Source organism: Bufo bufo, chromosome 3 (genome assembly GCF_905171765.1).
Source record: "Bufo bufo chromosome 3, aBufBuf1.1, whole genome shotgun sequence".
Lineage (NCBI taxonomy): Eukaryota > Metazoa > Chordata > Amphibia > Anura > Bufonidae > Bufo > Bufo bufo.
The window spans coordinates 204,007,281-204,026,004 of record NC_053391.1 but is presented as its reverse complement, the minus strand read 5'-3'; positions in this window follow the sequence as shown (position 1 = coordinate 204,026,004).

Below are 18,724 nucleotides of genomic sequence, written 5' to 3'. Positions count from 1 at the left end.
ATTACATTAGAGGGGCAAAGGTTTTAAAGTAATATCAGGAAGTATTACTTTACTGAGAGAGTAGTGGATGCATGGAATAGCCTTCCTGCAGAAGTGGTAGCTGCAAATACAGTGAAGGAGTTTAAGCATGCATGGGATAGGCATAAGGCCATCCTTCATATAAGATAGGGCCAGGGGCTATTCATAGTATTCAGTATATTGGGCAGACTAGAGGGGCCAAATGGTTCTTATCTGCCGACACATTCTATGTTTCTATGTTTCTATGTTTTGTGTGGGTAGTGATTAGTGTCAGGGTCCTTTGTCTGTGAAAAAAACAAAACAACAAAAAAAAATTATTTTTCTGTGTGTTAGGGATAGTGTTTTAGTGTTTTAGTGTTTCGTGTGAGTAGTGATTAGTGTCAGCGTCTTTTTTCTATGGAAAAAAAAAAGTATTTTTCTGTGTCTTTTGCCCCATTGTCCCCAACCCAATAAAGTTTGCCCAAATTCCCTCATTATTTTCCATTATTTATTTTTGTATAAAAAAAACACATCATGAGTGCACGTTGGCAGCCGTGATTGTGGTACGGGGATTATTTCCAGTGCTGGACCGCTGCCAGCACAGGGCCGCTTCTCTATCCATGGAGGGGCGGGCACAGGTGGCAGGGATGTCCGCCTTAGCCGCACCATTTCATCTCAAGACGCTGAGGCAGTGGTGTCATTCGTGACACAAGCTAGTGGCACGGAGTCCTCTGCCCCGGCTCTGAGCAGCAGCATCTCTCCGCCTCCTGCAGTAACCCAGTGACATCCCTTCCAACTGGTGCGGGTGGTTTCAGCTACAGAACCTCCGCACCTAGTCAGACCCAGGCATCAGCGAGGGGACAGCAGAGCCAGCACAGGGGCTCCACGTCTGCTGTTCCCATCAGTCAACCACTGGTCGACCTTGGGTCTGACAATGCAGGGTGACTTAGAATGGGTGCCACCTCCCTTGTCAGGTGACAGCAGCACTGATGAGGAAGGTAGGCACCTGAGGCAAATGGTGCACCAGATCACCAGGGAGCCCAGTGGCAGGGGCTCCACTGGTAATGTCAGCAGGAGGCAGCGGCAGCAGCAGCAGGTGCCGCCTCCACCTGTGCACAGCAAGCCCAAAGAGGCACAAGCCAGCACCACCCCATTTGACAGGAGGTCGGTGCGTAAGTCACCTGTTTGGGCTTACTTCACCCTAGAAGCAGACGATGTTACAATTGCCATGTGTCAGCTGTGCCATGCCAGGGTGAGGAGAGGGAGGTCTGTTGCTTGGCTGGGTGCCACTGCCCTTACCCAGCACCTGAGAGTCAACCACTGGCGGGAGTGTGAACAGATGCAGGGTGGTCGCAGCAGCGCCAGCAGCAGTGCGCAGGGAACAGAAGCTCCTGCCACTGTCCTGCAGCTACGCTACCCCCTTCCAACAATGCATTCCCACTCCCCCGCTTCCTCTCCTAGAGGTACACGTACTGGCAGCCAGACCTCTGCCTCCTCTGCACCCTCCTCTATCGCCTCCACTGCCGTCCGGCACCATTAGAACGCACCATGCCCTTCGCCCCGGGAACCGATGCGTGCATTCACTCAATGTGCTCCTGGCAAGGGTTATCCCAGACAGGCCCAATCCAGATGGCGTGTCCCCAGCCGCCATTTCTTTGCCAGGACCGACGTCCCTGCCCTACACACGCACATTGTGCAGAATGTATCCCTGTCGCTGGATCACGCTGTCAGGGTGCATCTGACAATGGATGCCTGGATGAGAAGACACGGGCAGGGACAATAGATCAGTTTTACAGCCCATTAGGTGTCCCTCCGAGGCACTGGGGAGGGATCATCAGATGTGGTGGCATCTCAGTCTGTGGTGTCGCCCCAGGGTGTCTCGGGGAGAACTGCTACTCTCCTTCAAGCTAGCAGCAGCAGCAGTCACCACCAGCGGAGTACTGGGTTGCCAGGCTTGACGCCTGCCGTGAGCTCGCTCAGTATGCACTGGAAGTACTGTCTTGCCCCCCTCCAGCTTACTGTCTGAATGGACATTCAGCGCGGTAGGTGGGGTGGTCACCGAAAAGCAGACCCATCTGTCCACTGAATCCGTGGACAGACTGACATTTATCAAAATGAATGAGTCCTGGATCGGCAGCGACTTCTTGGCCCCCGCTGTCAGTTCCGGACGCTGAAGGGTCCCTTGTCAATCCCTCTCCTTGGCTCTCCCTCCCAAACTTCGTTGTTTTTTAACTTATATATATTTTTCTTGATGAATTTATTTATTTATTTATTTATTTATTTATGGATGAGTTTGTAATATATTTATTTATTTATAACTTTATTTATATATTTCTGTATTGATTAATTAATTTTTGTATTTATTGATGAATTTATGTATTTATTTATTTATTTATGCATTTTTTATTTATTTATTTATTTATTGATGACTTTATTTATATATTTCTCTATTGTTTGAATTTGAGTTTATTTATATATTTTTTCATTAATTTATTAAACCTATTTTTGATTTATTTATTCACTTAAATAATAATACAAAAAAATATATAATATATATATATATTACACATTAGGCTCATTAGAATAACGGGAGCTAGAACAGTAGTGCATAAAAATTAATAGGAACGGTAGATCTTAAATGTCAAGGGAACTTGACCACATTGGCTTTTTGTGTCGAATAACTCGATTAAATTGATTAATCGTTTCAGCCCTAGTATAGTGTAACCCTTAGTCCTCTGTGTGATCTCTGGACAATGCCCTCCATACATGAACCAAACTGGAAAATAGACCTCTCAGATACCAATTGGCACACAGCGCTCCACACACTGTCCACACCGGTCTGCTCTCTGTTTCCATATCAGGCACATCGAGTCTGGAGAAGAACACTGCGGTAACGCAGCTGCCCGACCCGTGTGCTGATTCCTCCAAGCCAGAGGGCATCAGGACTGGCGGGGTTTAGCAGAGGCTCTCTCATCCTCCTTTTGTTTGTGAAGAGTCATGGTTACCAATGCTCGCATGACTCATACATTATCAGCACCACACACACGTTGTGCTTCTGCCATCGGCAGCACCCAGCCATCCTCTGCCTGTCAGAGCAGAGAAGCCAGTGAGGAACCAGCTTGCCTCGGCCCGGCTGTGGAAGTGTCCCCAGCTCTACAGTCGTGATCACCCTTCGGTGATGACTCAGTCACGGTCCTCGGCGGCTGCCTCCAGTGCACAGCACGGATCACTGATCACAGGTAAGGTTGAGCGAACATTTCAGTAAAAGTTCGGGTTCGGTGTTCGGCGAGTTAATGGCGCTTTTTGAAAGGCTACAGAGCAGCCAATCAACAAGCGTTTAACTTGTGTGCCCTTAGAAGCTATCACAGCCATGCCTACTGATGGCATGGCTGTGAATGGCCAGTGCAGCATGTGACCAAGCCTCTATTGTAGTATTTCAAGCTTATATTTCACACTGACAAATGCAGCATAGGCCCCAGATGTAGGGTATTGCCCAAAATGGGTGCTTTTTTAAACCCAGAAAATTAGAGCAGTATTTCAAGCTTGTATTTAACACTGACAGATGCAGCAAAGGCCGCAAAGTTAGTATTTTGCCCAAAAAGGGTGTTTTTAAAAACCCAGAAAATGATTGCAGTATTTCAAGCTTATATTTCACACTGACAAATGCTGAAAAGGCCCCAGATGTAGGGTATTGACAAAAATGGGTGCTTTTTGAAACCCAGAAAATTATTGCAGTATTTCAAGCTTGCATTTAACACTCACAGAAGCAGCTTACGCCGCAAATGTTTTATTTTACCCAAAATGGGTGTTTTTTTAATAGCAGAATATAACAGCAGTATCTAGCGTGTGCATTTCACACTGACAGATGCAGCAAAGGCTTCAAATTTAGTATTTTGCCCAAAAAAGGTGTTTTTTAAAACCCAGAAAATGATTGCAGTATTTTAAGCTTATATTTCACACTGACAAATGCAGCATAGGCCCCAGATGTAGGGTATTGCCAAAAATAGGTGCCTTTTTAAACCTAGAAAATTAGTGCAGTATTTCAAGCTTGTATTTAGGGTTGAGCGAACCCGAACTGTAAAGTTCAGGTTCGTACCGAACTTTATTAATTTTGGAACCCGGACCCGAACACGAACATTTCAGTAAAAGTTTGGGTTCAGGTTCAGTGTTTGGTGATTTCTTGGCGCTTTTTGAAAGGCTGCAGAGCAGCCAAACAACAAGTGGTTAACTCTGTGCCCATAGAAGCCATCACAGCCATGCCTACTAATGGCATGGCTGTGATTGGCCAGTGTATCATGTGACCCAGCCTCTATATAAGCTGGAGTCATGTAGCGCTGCACGTCACTCAGCTGTGTTTAGTGTACGGAGAGGATGCTGCGAGTGATTTCAGGGAGAGAATAGGAGAGAATCTTTGCTCAAAACGCTAATCTAACTCAGCGATCTACATACATTGTGTTGTGTGGGTGCAGGGCACAATTTTTTTTAATCCTGCGCTGAGCCCAATGACCGAATAAAAATAACCTTTATAAGTCAGTCAGGCGGGCGGCGGCGGCAGCCATTTTATGTAAGCTCAGTGCACCAGCACTGCATCTGAGCTTTTGGGACATTGAAAATCACTATTTTTTTGGCAATTTACAACATCTGGTGCATTTGCAGGCTTAGTCAGTGTGCAATTTAAGCTAGAAATACAGCCAACATTTTCTGGGTTTTTAAAAACACACTTTTTTGCCAAAAAAACACTATTTTCCTGATCTGCAAGTGTTAAATTCAAGTTTAATATGCACAGCTTTCATATTCTGTTACCAAAAAAACACTTTTTTGGCAATATACAACATCTGGATTAGTCAGTGTGCAATTTCAACTAGAAATACAGCCATCATTTTCTGGGTTTTTAAAAACACACTTTTTTGCCAAAAAACACTATTTTCCTGATCTGCAAGTGTCAAATTCAAGTTTAATATATACAGCTTTCATATTCTGTTACCAAAAAAAACTCTTTTTTGGCAATATACAACATCTAAATTAGTCAGTGTACAATTTAAGCTAGAAATACAGTCATCATTTTCTGGGTATTTAAAAACACACATTTTTTTGCCAAAAAAGACTATTTTCCAGATCTGCAAGTGATAAATTTAGAAACTTTAAAATGCCCAAAATTAAGATTTTTTCACTCCATCCCCCCCTGCACCCCTGAATGATTTTATGCCGGCGGGTGGTGCAGGGGGGGGAAGGGTTGCAGGTTGTACGGGCGGTGCGGGAGGCGGGCGGTGCGGATGGTGGGATCGCGATCCCCCGCCCGCCTCCTCTTGAATATTCATTGGCGTCCAGTGGGTATACCAGAGGTCAGCACATTTCTTGTTTCATTTTACCAGTGTCATGAAGTACAATATGTGACGAAACAACAGTCTCAGAATGGCCTGGATAAGTCAAAGCGTTTTAAAGTTATCAGCACTTAAAGTGACACTGGTCAGATATGCAAAAAATGGCCAAGTCTTTAAGGTGAAATAGGCCAAGTCCTTAAGGGGTTAATGTGCTATTATGTTAGACTGCTCAAAGTTAAGAAAAGGTTATTTAAGGTTATATTCTTGTTTCATTCATTATGCTTAAGAAAATATAGCACAGTAAGCAGGGTAATTTTTCCCGTCAAAAGGATGCTCCCCCCCTCCCCCGGGAGGAACCCAATAGAATCCATTATAAGTCAATTGAATTCATTGGGCACCATTGATATCTGTCTTGCAACATATTTGGCAGAACACTGATGTTTCCATTATAAATGGCACCCAGAATGCAGTTGTAAACCAAACCTTACTCATTTCATGATGGGTTTGGCAGAGGGAAGCACAGCAAATTAAACATTTAAGTTATTTGAATTTTAACCTTTAGCTCATTTGTAGCTTCTTTCTAACAGATTGGGCATAAAATCTTTCATATCTTAAAAATGTAGACACCTTAAATTTTATCAAAATGTTAGCTGAGGAGGATGTGAAACCACAGCACATGCTCCTACAAAAGACTAATAGACATAACCACAAGCAGGTATAATCTTTTCATTGGCAGTAATAATCTCCTAAAAGATAGATGACTGCAGTGCTATTTGACTCCATATGCTGCAGAATTATCTCTTGCAATGTTAATGGCTTCATTGATTCAATTGTTTTTGGCACAGAAGATCTAAAGTAATTTTGTTAAAAAGAAGTGGTGCTTTTAGACTTCTATAAGTTCCTCATCTGCATCCGTCAACAATACAATCAGAAATAGAGGCAAAAGCCTCACACAGTTTATTAAAATATTTGTCTGTCATATATATATATATATATATATGATGAACAAAGTCATTGAACCCCTCAGATGCAACATTCATCACTGATCGCAGCATCTGAGAATAAAATTGAGGCCTTTCAGGGGCTAACCTGGTTAAAAAAGAAAAGCAAAAACATACTCACCTTACCCATTTGAACCCCTCAGATGCAACGTTCATCACTGTTCGCGGCATCTGAGATTAAAATTAAGGCCTTTAAGGGGCTAATCCGGTTAAAAAGAAAAACATACTCACCTTACCCATTTGAACCCCTCAGATGCAACGTTCATCACTGTTCGCGGCATCTGAGATTAAAATTAAGGCCTTTAAGGGGCTAATCCGGTTAAAAAGAAAAACATACTCATCTTACCCATTTGATCGCGGAGAGGTGATCTTGATTGACGACACCAGGTGAAATCTTGTGCGGTGACATGATGACATCATGTCGGCAGAAATTATCATAAGTTATGGCGTTGACGTCTCTGGTGTACGGCAGGGCAGGGATGCATGTTATTTATTAAGAGGCATCTGACTCACGCCAGTGAATGGATATCAAGACTGGCTCATAACTCTCCTGACATGTTTCACCGCATGAGGCAGCTTCGTCAGGGATAACAAAGCCGCATTATGCTGTGAATAAGATCCTCTCAAGGGGCTAATTTGCTACTATTCTTGATAAATCTCCTCCCATAGCTATCCCAGATTTATCTATACACAACAAATGCTTGATGTGATCTCAACTGGTGACATGGCAGATGTCTAGATGGTAGTCCAGTCCTGTCCAAATGCATGCCAGCTTATCCTCAATATGGGCTTTTCAGTGACATGTCATCTAAGATTAATCAAAAATTCTGATTCTGTCGCTGGCCCCTCAGAAAGAAATTGCAGGGTGTTGGATTTGATGATCTTGGAGGTCAGCACCCAGCACAACATTGGTGAATCATTTATTTTGGGCATGTATCCTGCCGATAGACTATGGTTGTCTTCCTCTATCTGTGGCATAACTCATTCCCTTAAAATCTCTATATAGGAGTGGCCAGTGACAGTATCAGCTGCAAAAATGAAGAGACCATAAACTTTGCACCTGCTTATCGAACAGAACTTGTTTACTTTGGGTGAATTCCTTGTGTGCTCAACAAGGGCACATGGGTTTTCTGAGTCCCAGAATCTAACTTTGTGGCGATTGACCTTCCCACCCTGGTGAAAGTTAGACTTATTGCTAAACACCAGCCTGTAATCAAATTAGCCTTCTTTCAATTGGCCCTGCAAGTCTATGCAAAAGTCATAGGATTAACTCATCGTTTGACGACCCAATGTATTGAATGGTTAACTTGATTAATAAGTGTTGCTAAAATATAACCTTTATTTGGTATATCTTAAAATGATTGGGGAAATTTTTATATATCATAAAATATAGTCCTATCTCCTTTGTTACTCAGGGATACTACACCAGATGGACAGCTAGCAAACTGCAGGCTCCGCTATCCTCCTGGGGACTAGTGTTAATGTGGGGGAGGAGGAGTATATATTCAGTGCAAACAGCACAGGTGGTTTATGATCGTCACCACCCTGTGTATCTGTTAACTATGTTACCTAATATGTGCACCTGGACCTAGGGTTGTCGCTCATATCATTCAACAAACAACCAGTCACCAATAGTCTCTCACACACCTCTGTTTCACTGTAAACCTCCAGTGCTATCCCCCCACCCCACCAATTAACTAATGCTGGCTATGCCAAATTAGCTTTGCTGGCTATAACATATTAGTTTTAGCTGTCTCATCTGCGCTATGAAAAATTCAGATATTACTGCTGTCCTATACTTAAACCCTTGATGCGTTTCTGAGGCAACTATTAAACATTAGCCTCTTCATCAGGAGCGGTTTGTTTCAGCAACAGACAGACAAACATTCAGACATGCTGCACACTGTTAGTATCAAGCGTGCAGCAGACAGAGACAAAGCCTACGGCACTGGGATGGCCGTCGCTGTTTGCACTGAATATATACTCCTCCTCCCCCACATTAACACTAGTCGCCAGGAGGATAGCGGAGCCTGCAGTTTGCTAGCTGTTCATCTGGTGTAGTATCTCTGAGTAATAAAGGGGATAGGACTATATTTTATGATATATAAAAATTTCCCCAATCATTTTAAGATATACCAAATAAAGGTTATATTTTAGCGACACTTATTGATCTAGTTGACCATTCTATGCAAAAGTCACAGCATTTTGATTTGTTGTCCAGTTTGAGATCCTGAAGAATTTATAATCTGCATAGTTTACAATTAGAGATGAGTGAAGTATTCCAAAATTTGATTCAGCTGCTTTGCCGAATTTTGCAAAAATTTCTTTGTGAGTAGTGGGTGCAATGACAGGGAGTGCTGTTTGCGCCACTGCCACCATTGTACCCCTCAGATGCCCTGTTCATAGCTGATCACGGCATCTGATAATATATCATCATACTTACCTCATCCTTACCTCATCCTTACCTCATCCATTTGCTTGCGACGGGTCGGCTGTCTTCATCTTGATTGAAGATCTAGCGCAAAATTTCACGCGGCCCGTGATGACGCCATCAGGTCTGCATGCGTGGCGATGTCATACATCACCGTGCACAGGATTTTGCGCGAGATCTACAATCAAGATGCATCCATCCCATTGTGAGCAAATTGATCAGGTGAGTTAAGTATGTTTTTATTTTTTTTGTTTTACACTTTTTTTATTTTAGGTAAAATTGATTTGCTACCACGAAGCACAAGGAAAGTCAGCTTCACGACAAATCTAATTTATCCTGAAACTTTGTAGACTTCGATTTGCCCAACACTACTTACAATGCCGACGTTTTCATAAGATAAGTCATATTGAGGTTTGTGGCACTTGTAGTTCCATACTAGTCAGACTGGTAAACTTTTTATGCTCACACTCAGCTCAAATCCTGTTCACTGTCTCTTCCAAAGTCTTTGGGTGGCCCAGACTTTTCCCATGACATATACCACCAGTGATTTCAATTCTTCCAATTGGCCCTGCAAGTCAATACAAAAGTCAATGCATTTTGGTTTGTTGTTCGGTTTGAGCTCCTGTAGAATTTGCAATTTGGCATACAATGCAGATGTTTCCATAAGATAAATCATATTGTGGTTTGTGGCACTTGTAGTACCATAACAGTCAGCCTAGTCAACTTTCTAGGACTATGCTTGCACCTAGCTCTAATCCTGTTTACTCTTCTGAAGTCTTTGGGTGACCCAGACTTTTCCCATGAAACATACCATCATTCAACACAAAATAAATTTTCTATGTGGAGCACAGTTACCAAATTTCTCTGTACTGTCACAACAGATCCTGTTCTTACAAATTTTAACACCAGAACAAAATACTGTCTTAATTCTAGAGGAAAAGAAGCAGTCTGGTTTTAAGCTGTTTGGGAGCTGCACTTATACAAGCAGACAAACAATGCAAGTTTGTGAGCGTTCGCATGTTTGATTTCAAGTGTGTGTTTATTAGTGATGAGCGAATAGAAGCTGTGGATGTGGAATTTGATCCGAATTTAAGGAAAAAGTCGATTTGCACCGAATGCGAATTTCCTTGCACTTTGCGTAACGAATCACATTTTTTTCCTAAAATGGCTGCTGCACATGTGAGGACATGGAGAAAGGAACTTTGGGAAGGCAGGATCACCCATAATGGCATGCATGTAACCAATCAGCAGCCAACTAGCCCTGTGATGTCACAGCAATATAAATAGCGCAGCCATCTTAGATTCTGCCATTTACCACTGCAGGGAGAGACGTCTGCAGGCGCTAGGGACAGTGATAGAAATAACATCATTGTGCTAAAAAAAAAAAAATATTTACAAGTGCAGGGAAAGATTATTCAAGGTGTAGGGAAAGGATAGGGAGGAATCATTCCACAGCTTCTATGTTGAATAGGGTTCTGTTAGGAAGGTGACAGCCTGGGTAATAGTGATGAGCGGCAGTGGTCATATTCGAATTTGTGATATTTCGCAAATATTTTGTAGAATATTAGTTGAATATTCAAGAATTTGAATATTCATTATATTCTACATTCTTTTTTATTTACTTGAAAAACGGCAAGGTATTGATCGCGTAATATGCAAATATTACGTGATCAATACAGGCATGGGTTAAAAACTAATATATATCACTATAGAATATAGTGCTAGATATTCGTTTTTAGAATATTCGTCATTTTATTGCATCTGAACACATGATGCCTCCCAGCTTTTTGCTTGTGGGCCAAAGAGTCATTGGCCCACAAGCAACTTAAGCAGTGAGGAATCATGACTTCAGATGGAAAAAAAAATGATAAATATTCTAAAAAACAAATATATAGCACTATATTCAACAGTGTTCAGTGTTCACTTCAGATGGAAAAAAAATACAAATATTCTAAAATATGAATATATAGCACTATATTGAATATAGTGCTATATATTTGTTTTTTTTAGAATATTCTTCATTTTTTTCCATCTAAAGTCATGATTCCTTCCTGCTTAAGTTGCTTATGGGCCAATGAATCATTGGCCCACAAGCAAGAAGCAGGGAGGAATCATATGTTCAGATGGAAAAAAATATGAATATTCGATATAACGAATATATAGCACTTTATTCAAAATAATCACAAATTCTCGATATGGCGATATTCGAGATAAAAATTTGCTTTTCGAATATTCGTGCTCAACACTACTGGGTAATAGGAACATTCCTATTACACCTTGCAGCACTGACTGGGGATCCAAATTGCCATTATTTTGCTCTGTAATTCCAGCAAACCGTTCTTATAAGGGTGCAAGTGCTGATTGATACAGGTATTAACAGGGTTTATTAGAAGGCAATATTTCTACGTCGTATTTGTCCTTGTCTGGTGCAGTTATTTCTTGCAAAGCCTTTTGTGACATGGTAGCGCAAAAAAAAAGAATATATTTGACGCTCAGCGGTGCAGTTATTTCTTGTAAAGCCTTTTGTGATATGTATTAGCGTAAAAAGAAAAAATATATTTGCAGCTCAGCAGTGCAGTTATCTGTGGTAAGCCTTTAGTAACGTGTATAAGCGCAAAAAGGAAAAATATATTTGCCGCTCAGCGGTGCAGTTATTTCTTGTAAAGCCTTTTGTGACGTGTATTAGCGTAAAAAGAAAAAATATATTTGCAGATAAGCAGTGCAGTTATTTCTTGTAAAGCCTTTTGTGATGTGTATTAGCACAAAGACATAAAATATATTTGCTGCTCAGAGGTGCAGTTATTTCTTGTAAAGACTTTTGTGATTTGTATTAGTGCAAAAAGAAAAAAAAAATATTTGCCGCTCAGCGGTGCAGTTATTTCTTTTAAAGCCTTTTGTGACGTGTATTAGCATAAAAAGAAAAAATATATTTGCAGATAAGCAGTGCAGTTATTTCTTGTAAAGCCTTTTGTGATGTGTATTAGCACAAAGACATAAAATATATTTGCTGCTCAGAGGTGCAGTTATTTCTTGTAAAGACTTTTGTGATTTGTATTAGTGCAAAAAGAAAAAAAAATTATTTGCCGCTCAGCGGTGCAGTTATCTGTAGTCCTTTTTATTTATTTATTGGATTTAACAGTATGTCAGACAGAGAAGTGCCAGGCCCTGCACAGGGAAGTGGCAGAAGCCTAAATGTTTCTGGCACAGTCACAGGTCGCAGCAGAGGAAGGGGGTGTGGCAGCAGGTGTCGCAGTGAGAGGCCTGAGCTCCCGGTGTCATCTAGCGGTCGTGTCTTGACCAGCAATTCAGTGGTCCGGAATGATTGACTCGGTCATCCACTTTGTCCCAAGTGAGCCAGCAGTGGCCCGGGAATCAGCAGGGTGACAGCAGGGAGGTCGGTAGCCAAACGTGCCTGGGGTACACCACCCGCTTCACGGGAACCCACCTGCCCAGTAAGTAGCAGTGCAGGGGTTCACGGAGGCAGTGGCGGTAGCAGTCAGTCAGTGCGGAGTGTTGGGAGTAAAATCACCTACTCGGCGGTGTGGCAGTTTTTTTTAAAGCCGCCGCAGGAGGTTAAAGTGGCCATATGCCGAATCTGTGGGCAGAAGGGGAAGCATGGCCAGGGTACCAATGTTGGCACTACGGCCCTGCATCAACATATGCAGCATCGCCATAAATTGGCCTGGGAGAACCGTGGCTCTGATGTGGTGGTCCAGCCTGCAGCAGCAACTGCTACATCACCCAGTGGCACGCACCTGGTTTCAGGCAGTCAAGGCTCCACCACCTCAGCCGAAGAGAGCTGTCTGTCCTTCCCATCTGCTGGACCTGATGCTCCTGCTCCTTGCCCTCCTGCTCCTCCTAGTCAGTCAGTCCGTCATAAATCGATCCCCGAAGCGATTGCCAAGAGACAACAGTATGCGTGCACTCATCCAATGACGCAGAAGCTGAATGTGCTCCTGTCCAAGTTTCTGGTGCTGCAGTCCCACCCTTTCCAAGTGGTGAACTCTGCCTCTTTCAGAGAACTAATGGCTTGTGCGGAGCCGAGGTGAAGAGTCCCAAGCCATCATTTATTTGCCAAAAAGGCAGTACCAGCCCTGCACACACATGTAGAACAGAAGGTGGGCCAGTCCTTCAGCCTGTCGGTGTCTGCCAAAGTTCACTGCAGCGCTGACGTGTGGAGCTGTAACTACGGACCACTGGGTAAATGTGGTTCCTGCACAGCCACAGGTGACGCCGCTTCCGCCTCCATGTTGCCGCACCGTTGATCCAGCGACAATGTCCGCCTATGCCTCCTCATCCTCCACAGTGTCCTCAGCCTCCACTGCAGGGACAATTCACAGTGCCCCTCCAGCATAGCACATGTGCAGGGCAAGGCGGTGTCACGCGGTTCTGCACCTCATTTGCCTGAGCGAACAGAGTCACACAGGGGAGGAAACTGTTCCATGTCATTTAGCATAAAATCAAATCCTGGCTTTCTCAACAGAAAATCGGAACCATGGTGACCGTCAACGGGAAGAACATTGTGTCGGCACTGCGTCAAGGAGGGCTGATCCATGCGCCCTGCATGGCACACGTGTTCAAACTGGTTGTCAAGCAGTTCCTGAAATCTTCCACCCATCTGCAAGACATCCTAAAAATGGCCAGGAAACTTTGCATGCACTTCAGCCACTCATTCACTGCAAAGCACACCCTCCTTGAGCTGCAGCGGCAGAACAGCATCCCCCAACATAGGCTGATATGTGACATTTCCACCCGTTGGAATTCCACGCTCTATACAGGGAGTGCAGAATTATTAGGCAAGTTGTATTTTTGAGGATTCATTTTATTATTGAACAACAACCATGTTCTCAATGAACCCAAAAAACTCATTAATATCAAAGCTGAATATTTTTGGAAGTAGTTTTTAGTTTGTTTTTAGTTTTAGCTATTTTAGGGGGATATCTGTGTGTGCAGGTGACTATTACTGTGCATAATTATTAGGCAACTTAACAAAAAACAAATATATACCCATACATTTCTGACATTCAAAAACAAAACAAAAACAAATCAGTGACCAATATAGCCACCTTTCTTTGCAAGGACACTCAAAAGCCTGCCATCCATGGATTCTGTCAGTGTTTTGATCTGTTCACCATCAACATTGCGTGCAGCAGCAACCACAGCCTCCCAGACACTGTTCAGAGAGGTGTACTGTTTTTCCTCCTTGTAAATCTCACATTTGATGATGGACCACAGGTTCTCAATGGGGTTCAGATCAGGTGAACAAGGAGGCCATGTCATTAGATTTTCTTCTTTTATACCCTTTCTTGGCAGCCACGCTGTGGAGTACTTGGACGCGTGTTATGGAGCATTGTCCTGCATGAAAATCATGTTTTTCTTGAAGGATGTAGACTTCTTCCTGTACCACTGCTTGAAGAAGGTGTCTTCCAGAAACTGGCAGTAGGACTGGGAGTTGAGCTTGACTCCATCCTCAACCCGAAAAGGCCCCACAAGCTCATCTTTGATGATACCAGCCCAAACCAGTACTCCACCTCCACCTTGCTGGCGTCTGAGTCGGACTGGAGCTCTCTGCCCTTTACCAATCCAGCCACGGGCCCATCCATCTGGCCCATCAAGACTCACTCTCATTTCATCAGTCCATAAAACCTTAGAAAAATCAGTCTTGAGATATTTCTTGGCCCAGTCTTGACGTTTCAGCTTGTGTGTCTTGTTCAGTGGTGGTCGTCTTTCAGCCTTTCTTACCTTGGCCATGTCTCTGAGTATTGCACACCTTGTGCTTTTGGGCACTCCAGTGATGTTGCAGCTCTGAAATATGGCCAAACTGGTGGCAAGTGGCATCTTGGCAGCCGCACGCTTGACTTTTCTCAGTTCATGGGCAGTTATAGCTTTGCAATTTTAAGAGTGCTGCATCCCTCTGCAAGATATCTCACTATTTTTGACTTTTCTGAGCCTGTCAAGTCCTTCTTTTGACCCATTTTGCCAAAGGAAAGGAAGTTGCCTAATAATTATGCACACCTAATATAGGGTGTTGATGTCATTAAACCACACCCCTTCTCATTACAGAGATGCACATCACCTAATATGCTTAATTGGTAGTAGGCTTTCGAGCCTATACAGCTTGGAGTAAGACAACATGCATAAAGAGGATGATGTGGTCAAAATACTCATTTGCCTAATAATTCTGCACGCAGTGTATGTTGGACCGACTGTACGAACAGAGAATGGCCATAAACAATTTTCTGATGATCCAAGCAGACAGGAGTACTCCCCTGTGTAACTTCAATGTCAGCCAGTGTCAGCTCATGTGTTACACCTGCTGTTTGCTCAGGCCATTTGAGGAGGCCACGTTATTTGTCAGTCAACAGGACTACAGGATGAACGATGTCATTCCACTGCTTCATGTCCTGGAACAGATGCTGGTAAATCTGGCTGGTGAGGGGACTGGGGACGTGGTGCTTAGATCTCATGGCCACATGAACCCTGTAGGGGCTGAACTGGAGGAGGAGGAGTAGGACATTGGAGCACAAGCAAAGTATAGCGAAAAGGGTGTTTTTTCTACACAGGTGACAGGAGAGGAGGAGCAGGAGCAGCCAGAGGAGCTACAGGGCTGGGATGAGGAAGATGAGACAGAGGACCCAGACACACCATGGCAGTATGCAGTGGAGATGGAGGCAGGGAGTCCCTCTGAGTCACTTGCGCAAATGGCCCACCGCATGCTCACTTGCTTGGGTAGTGACAGCTGAATTGTCACCATTCGACAGAGAGATGACTTCTGGCTCTCCACCTTGTTTGACCCTCACTACCGGTCCAAAAAGAGGGCCTTTTATAAACCCACTGAGAGGGAGGACAAACTGAACTACTATAGAGACATCCTATATAGTCAGTTGGCCGCTGCCAATCTCTGTCATCGTCCAATCTCTCACAGGTCTAAACGGGGGGGGGGGGGCCCTCTGCGCTCACTGCCATGGCTGCTGGGGAGGGGTGAGGTGGCAAAAGCAGTACCAGCTTCATCAGCAGCTGAGTCTACAGATCAGCCTGAGTCTACAATCGCTGAAAAGCAGCTTTCTTCATTCGCCTAGTAAAGAAACTACTCACCAGCAGCAGCATCTAGACCTGGAGCAGAACCTGAATGAGCAGGTGGTGGCATACATGGAGTACACCCTGCCAGCTGACATTAAAGATCCGCTGGACTACTGGGCAGCCAAATTGGATTTGTGGCCGCAACTGGCCGAGTTTGCCCTGGAACAGCTGTCCTGCCCGGCAAGTAGTGTGGCATCAGAGCTGGTGTTTAGTGCGGCGGGGGCCATAGTTACCCCAAGAAGTACTCGCCTGTCCACCCAAAATGTGGAGAGACTGACCTTTGTCAAGATGAATCAGGCATGGATCAGCCAGTATTTCCACCCGCTAATTCCTGATTAGAGTTGAGCGGACACCTGGATGTTCGGGTTCAACGGGTTCGGCCGAAATTCACAAAAAAGTTTGAGTTCGGGGCCCAAACTTGACCCCGAACCCCATTGAGGTCAATGGGAACCCGAACTTTGGAGCACTAAAATGGCTGTAAAAATGTCATGGAAAGGGCTAGAGGGCTGCAAATGGCATCAAAATGTGGTTAAGAGCATGGCAAGTTCTCTGAAAGCAAATGTGGATAGGGAAATAACTATAAATAACTAAACCGCAGTGGATGTGGTGGTGTAGGTGGAAACGGCGGTGGAGGAGGAGGAGGTAGCCTAAACTGCTTTTGTTTTAAATTAAATTTTCTTTTTTTAAATTAGGGTACACCCCAAAACATTGGGAAATATAACTTGTGATAACCCCCTCCAGTCGTGCTAAACACACGTTCAGACAAAACACTAGCTGTAGGGCACCTCCAAGGCCATGAGCCCAATTCAGTACATGTAGGCGTGTGCACACATACTGCTCCACCATGTTAATGAAATGCTGCCTCCTGCGAAGACGTTCCATATAAGCTGGTGGTGCTGGTTGTTGTGGCGTGCAGATAAAGCTTTTCCATATTTCGTCCATGCTAACCCTGCCTTCTGAGGTGCTGGTGGTGCCCCAGCTGCGTTGGTGACCTCTTTCTCCTCCTTTGCCTTCGCATTGGGCTTCCACTGTGCCCCCTCTGTCAGGTGGAAATGCCACCAGCAGCGCGTCTACCAGCGTGCGCTTGTACTTGCGCATCTTACAATCACGCTCCAGTGACGGAATTAAGGACGGTACGTTGTCCTTGTAATGGGGATCCAGCAGCGTGGCCACCCAGTAATCAGCACAAGTTACAATGTAGGCAACTCTGCTGTTGTTGCGGAGACACTGCAGCATGTAATCGCTCATGTGTGCAAGGCTGCCGAGAAAGCTGTCCTCTGTGGGAGGTGTATCGTCTGTGTCATCTGTATCCCCCCATCCATGCACCAGTGATGGCCATGAGCTGGTTTGGTTGCCACCCTGCTGTGAACACGGTTCCTCCTCCTCCATCTCCTCCTCCTCCACCTCCTCATCCTCCAGAACTGTGCCCTGGCTGGACAATTGTGTACCTGGCTTTTGTGGGTGCAGGAACCCACCCTCGGAGCCACTTGTGAATGACTGGCCAGAAACCCTATGAAATGATCCCATTTCCTCCTCCTCCCCCTGTGCCACATCCTCTTCTATCATCGCCAGCAGCATTTTTTCAAGGAGGCATAAAAGTGGGATAGTAACGATGAGAACGGCACTGGCCATGTTGGTGGAGTACTCGAAACAGTGCAACAAGGAACACAGGTCTCGCATGAAGGCCCAGTCATTGGTGGTGAAGTGGTGCTGTTCTGCAGAGCGATTCACCCGTGCGTGCTGCAGCTGAAACTCCACTATCGCCTGCTGCTGCTCGCACAGTCTGGCCAGCATGTGCAAGGTGGAGTTCCACCTTATGGGCACGTCGCATATGAGGCGGTGAGCGGGAAGGCCGAAGTTACGCTGCAGAGCTGACAGGCGAGCAGCAGCAGGGTGAGAACGCTGAAAGCGCGCACAGACGTTCCGCACTTTCTGCAGCAGCTCTGATATATCGGGGTAATTTTTAAGGAACCTCTGCACTACCAAATTCAGCACATGCGCCAGGCAAGGGATGTGCGTCAAACCAGCTAGTCCCAGAGCTTCTACAAGATTTCGTCCATTATCGCACACCACCAGGCCGGGCTTGAGGCTCACTGGCACCAACCACTCATCGGTCTGTTGTTCAAGGCCAGTCCACAGCTCCTGCGCGGTGTGGGGTTTGTCCCCCAAACAGATACATTTTAAAACTGCCTGCTGTCGTTTACCCCTGGCTGTGCTGAAGTTGGTTGTGAAGGTCTTACGCTGACCGGATGAGGAGCCGGTATAGGATGAGGATGCAGTGTAGGAGGAGGAAGCAACAGGAGGCAAACTGAAGCGGCCTGCAATCCTCGGTGCTGGAAGGACATGTGCCAAACTGCTATCCGGCTTAGGCCCAGACGCTACTGCATTTACCCAGTGTGCTCTTATGGAGAAATAACATCCCTTACCGTACTTACTGGTCCACGTATCCGTAGTTAGGTGGACCTTGCCACAGATGGTGTTGTGCAGTGTACACCTGATATTGTCCCCCACTTGGATGTGCAGGGAAGGGATAGCACGCCTGGAAAATTAGTGAAGGCTGGGCACGACGTACTGTGGGATAAAAACCGCCATAAGGCTTTTAAAAGTCTCCGTCTTCACCAGACGGAATAACAGAATATCAAAGGCCAGTAATTTTGAAATGCTGGCATTCAGGGCCAGGGATCATGGGAGGGTACGGGGGTACTTCCTCTTCCGCTCCAGTGTTTGGGAGATGGAGAGCTGAATGCTTCCGTGGGACATTGTGGAGATGCTTGGTGACACAAGTGGTGGTTTTGCTGGCAAATCCTCTGTTTGCGGGGTGGCAGGTGCCACTGTCACTCCAGAGGTGGATGAAAAGGCCGATACTGCAGCAGAAGAGGAAGCAGGAGGAGCCA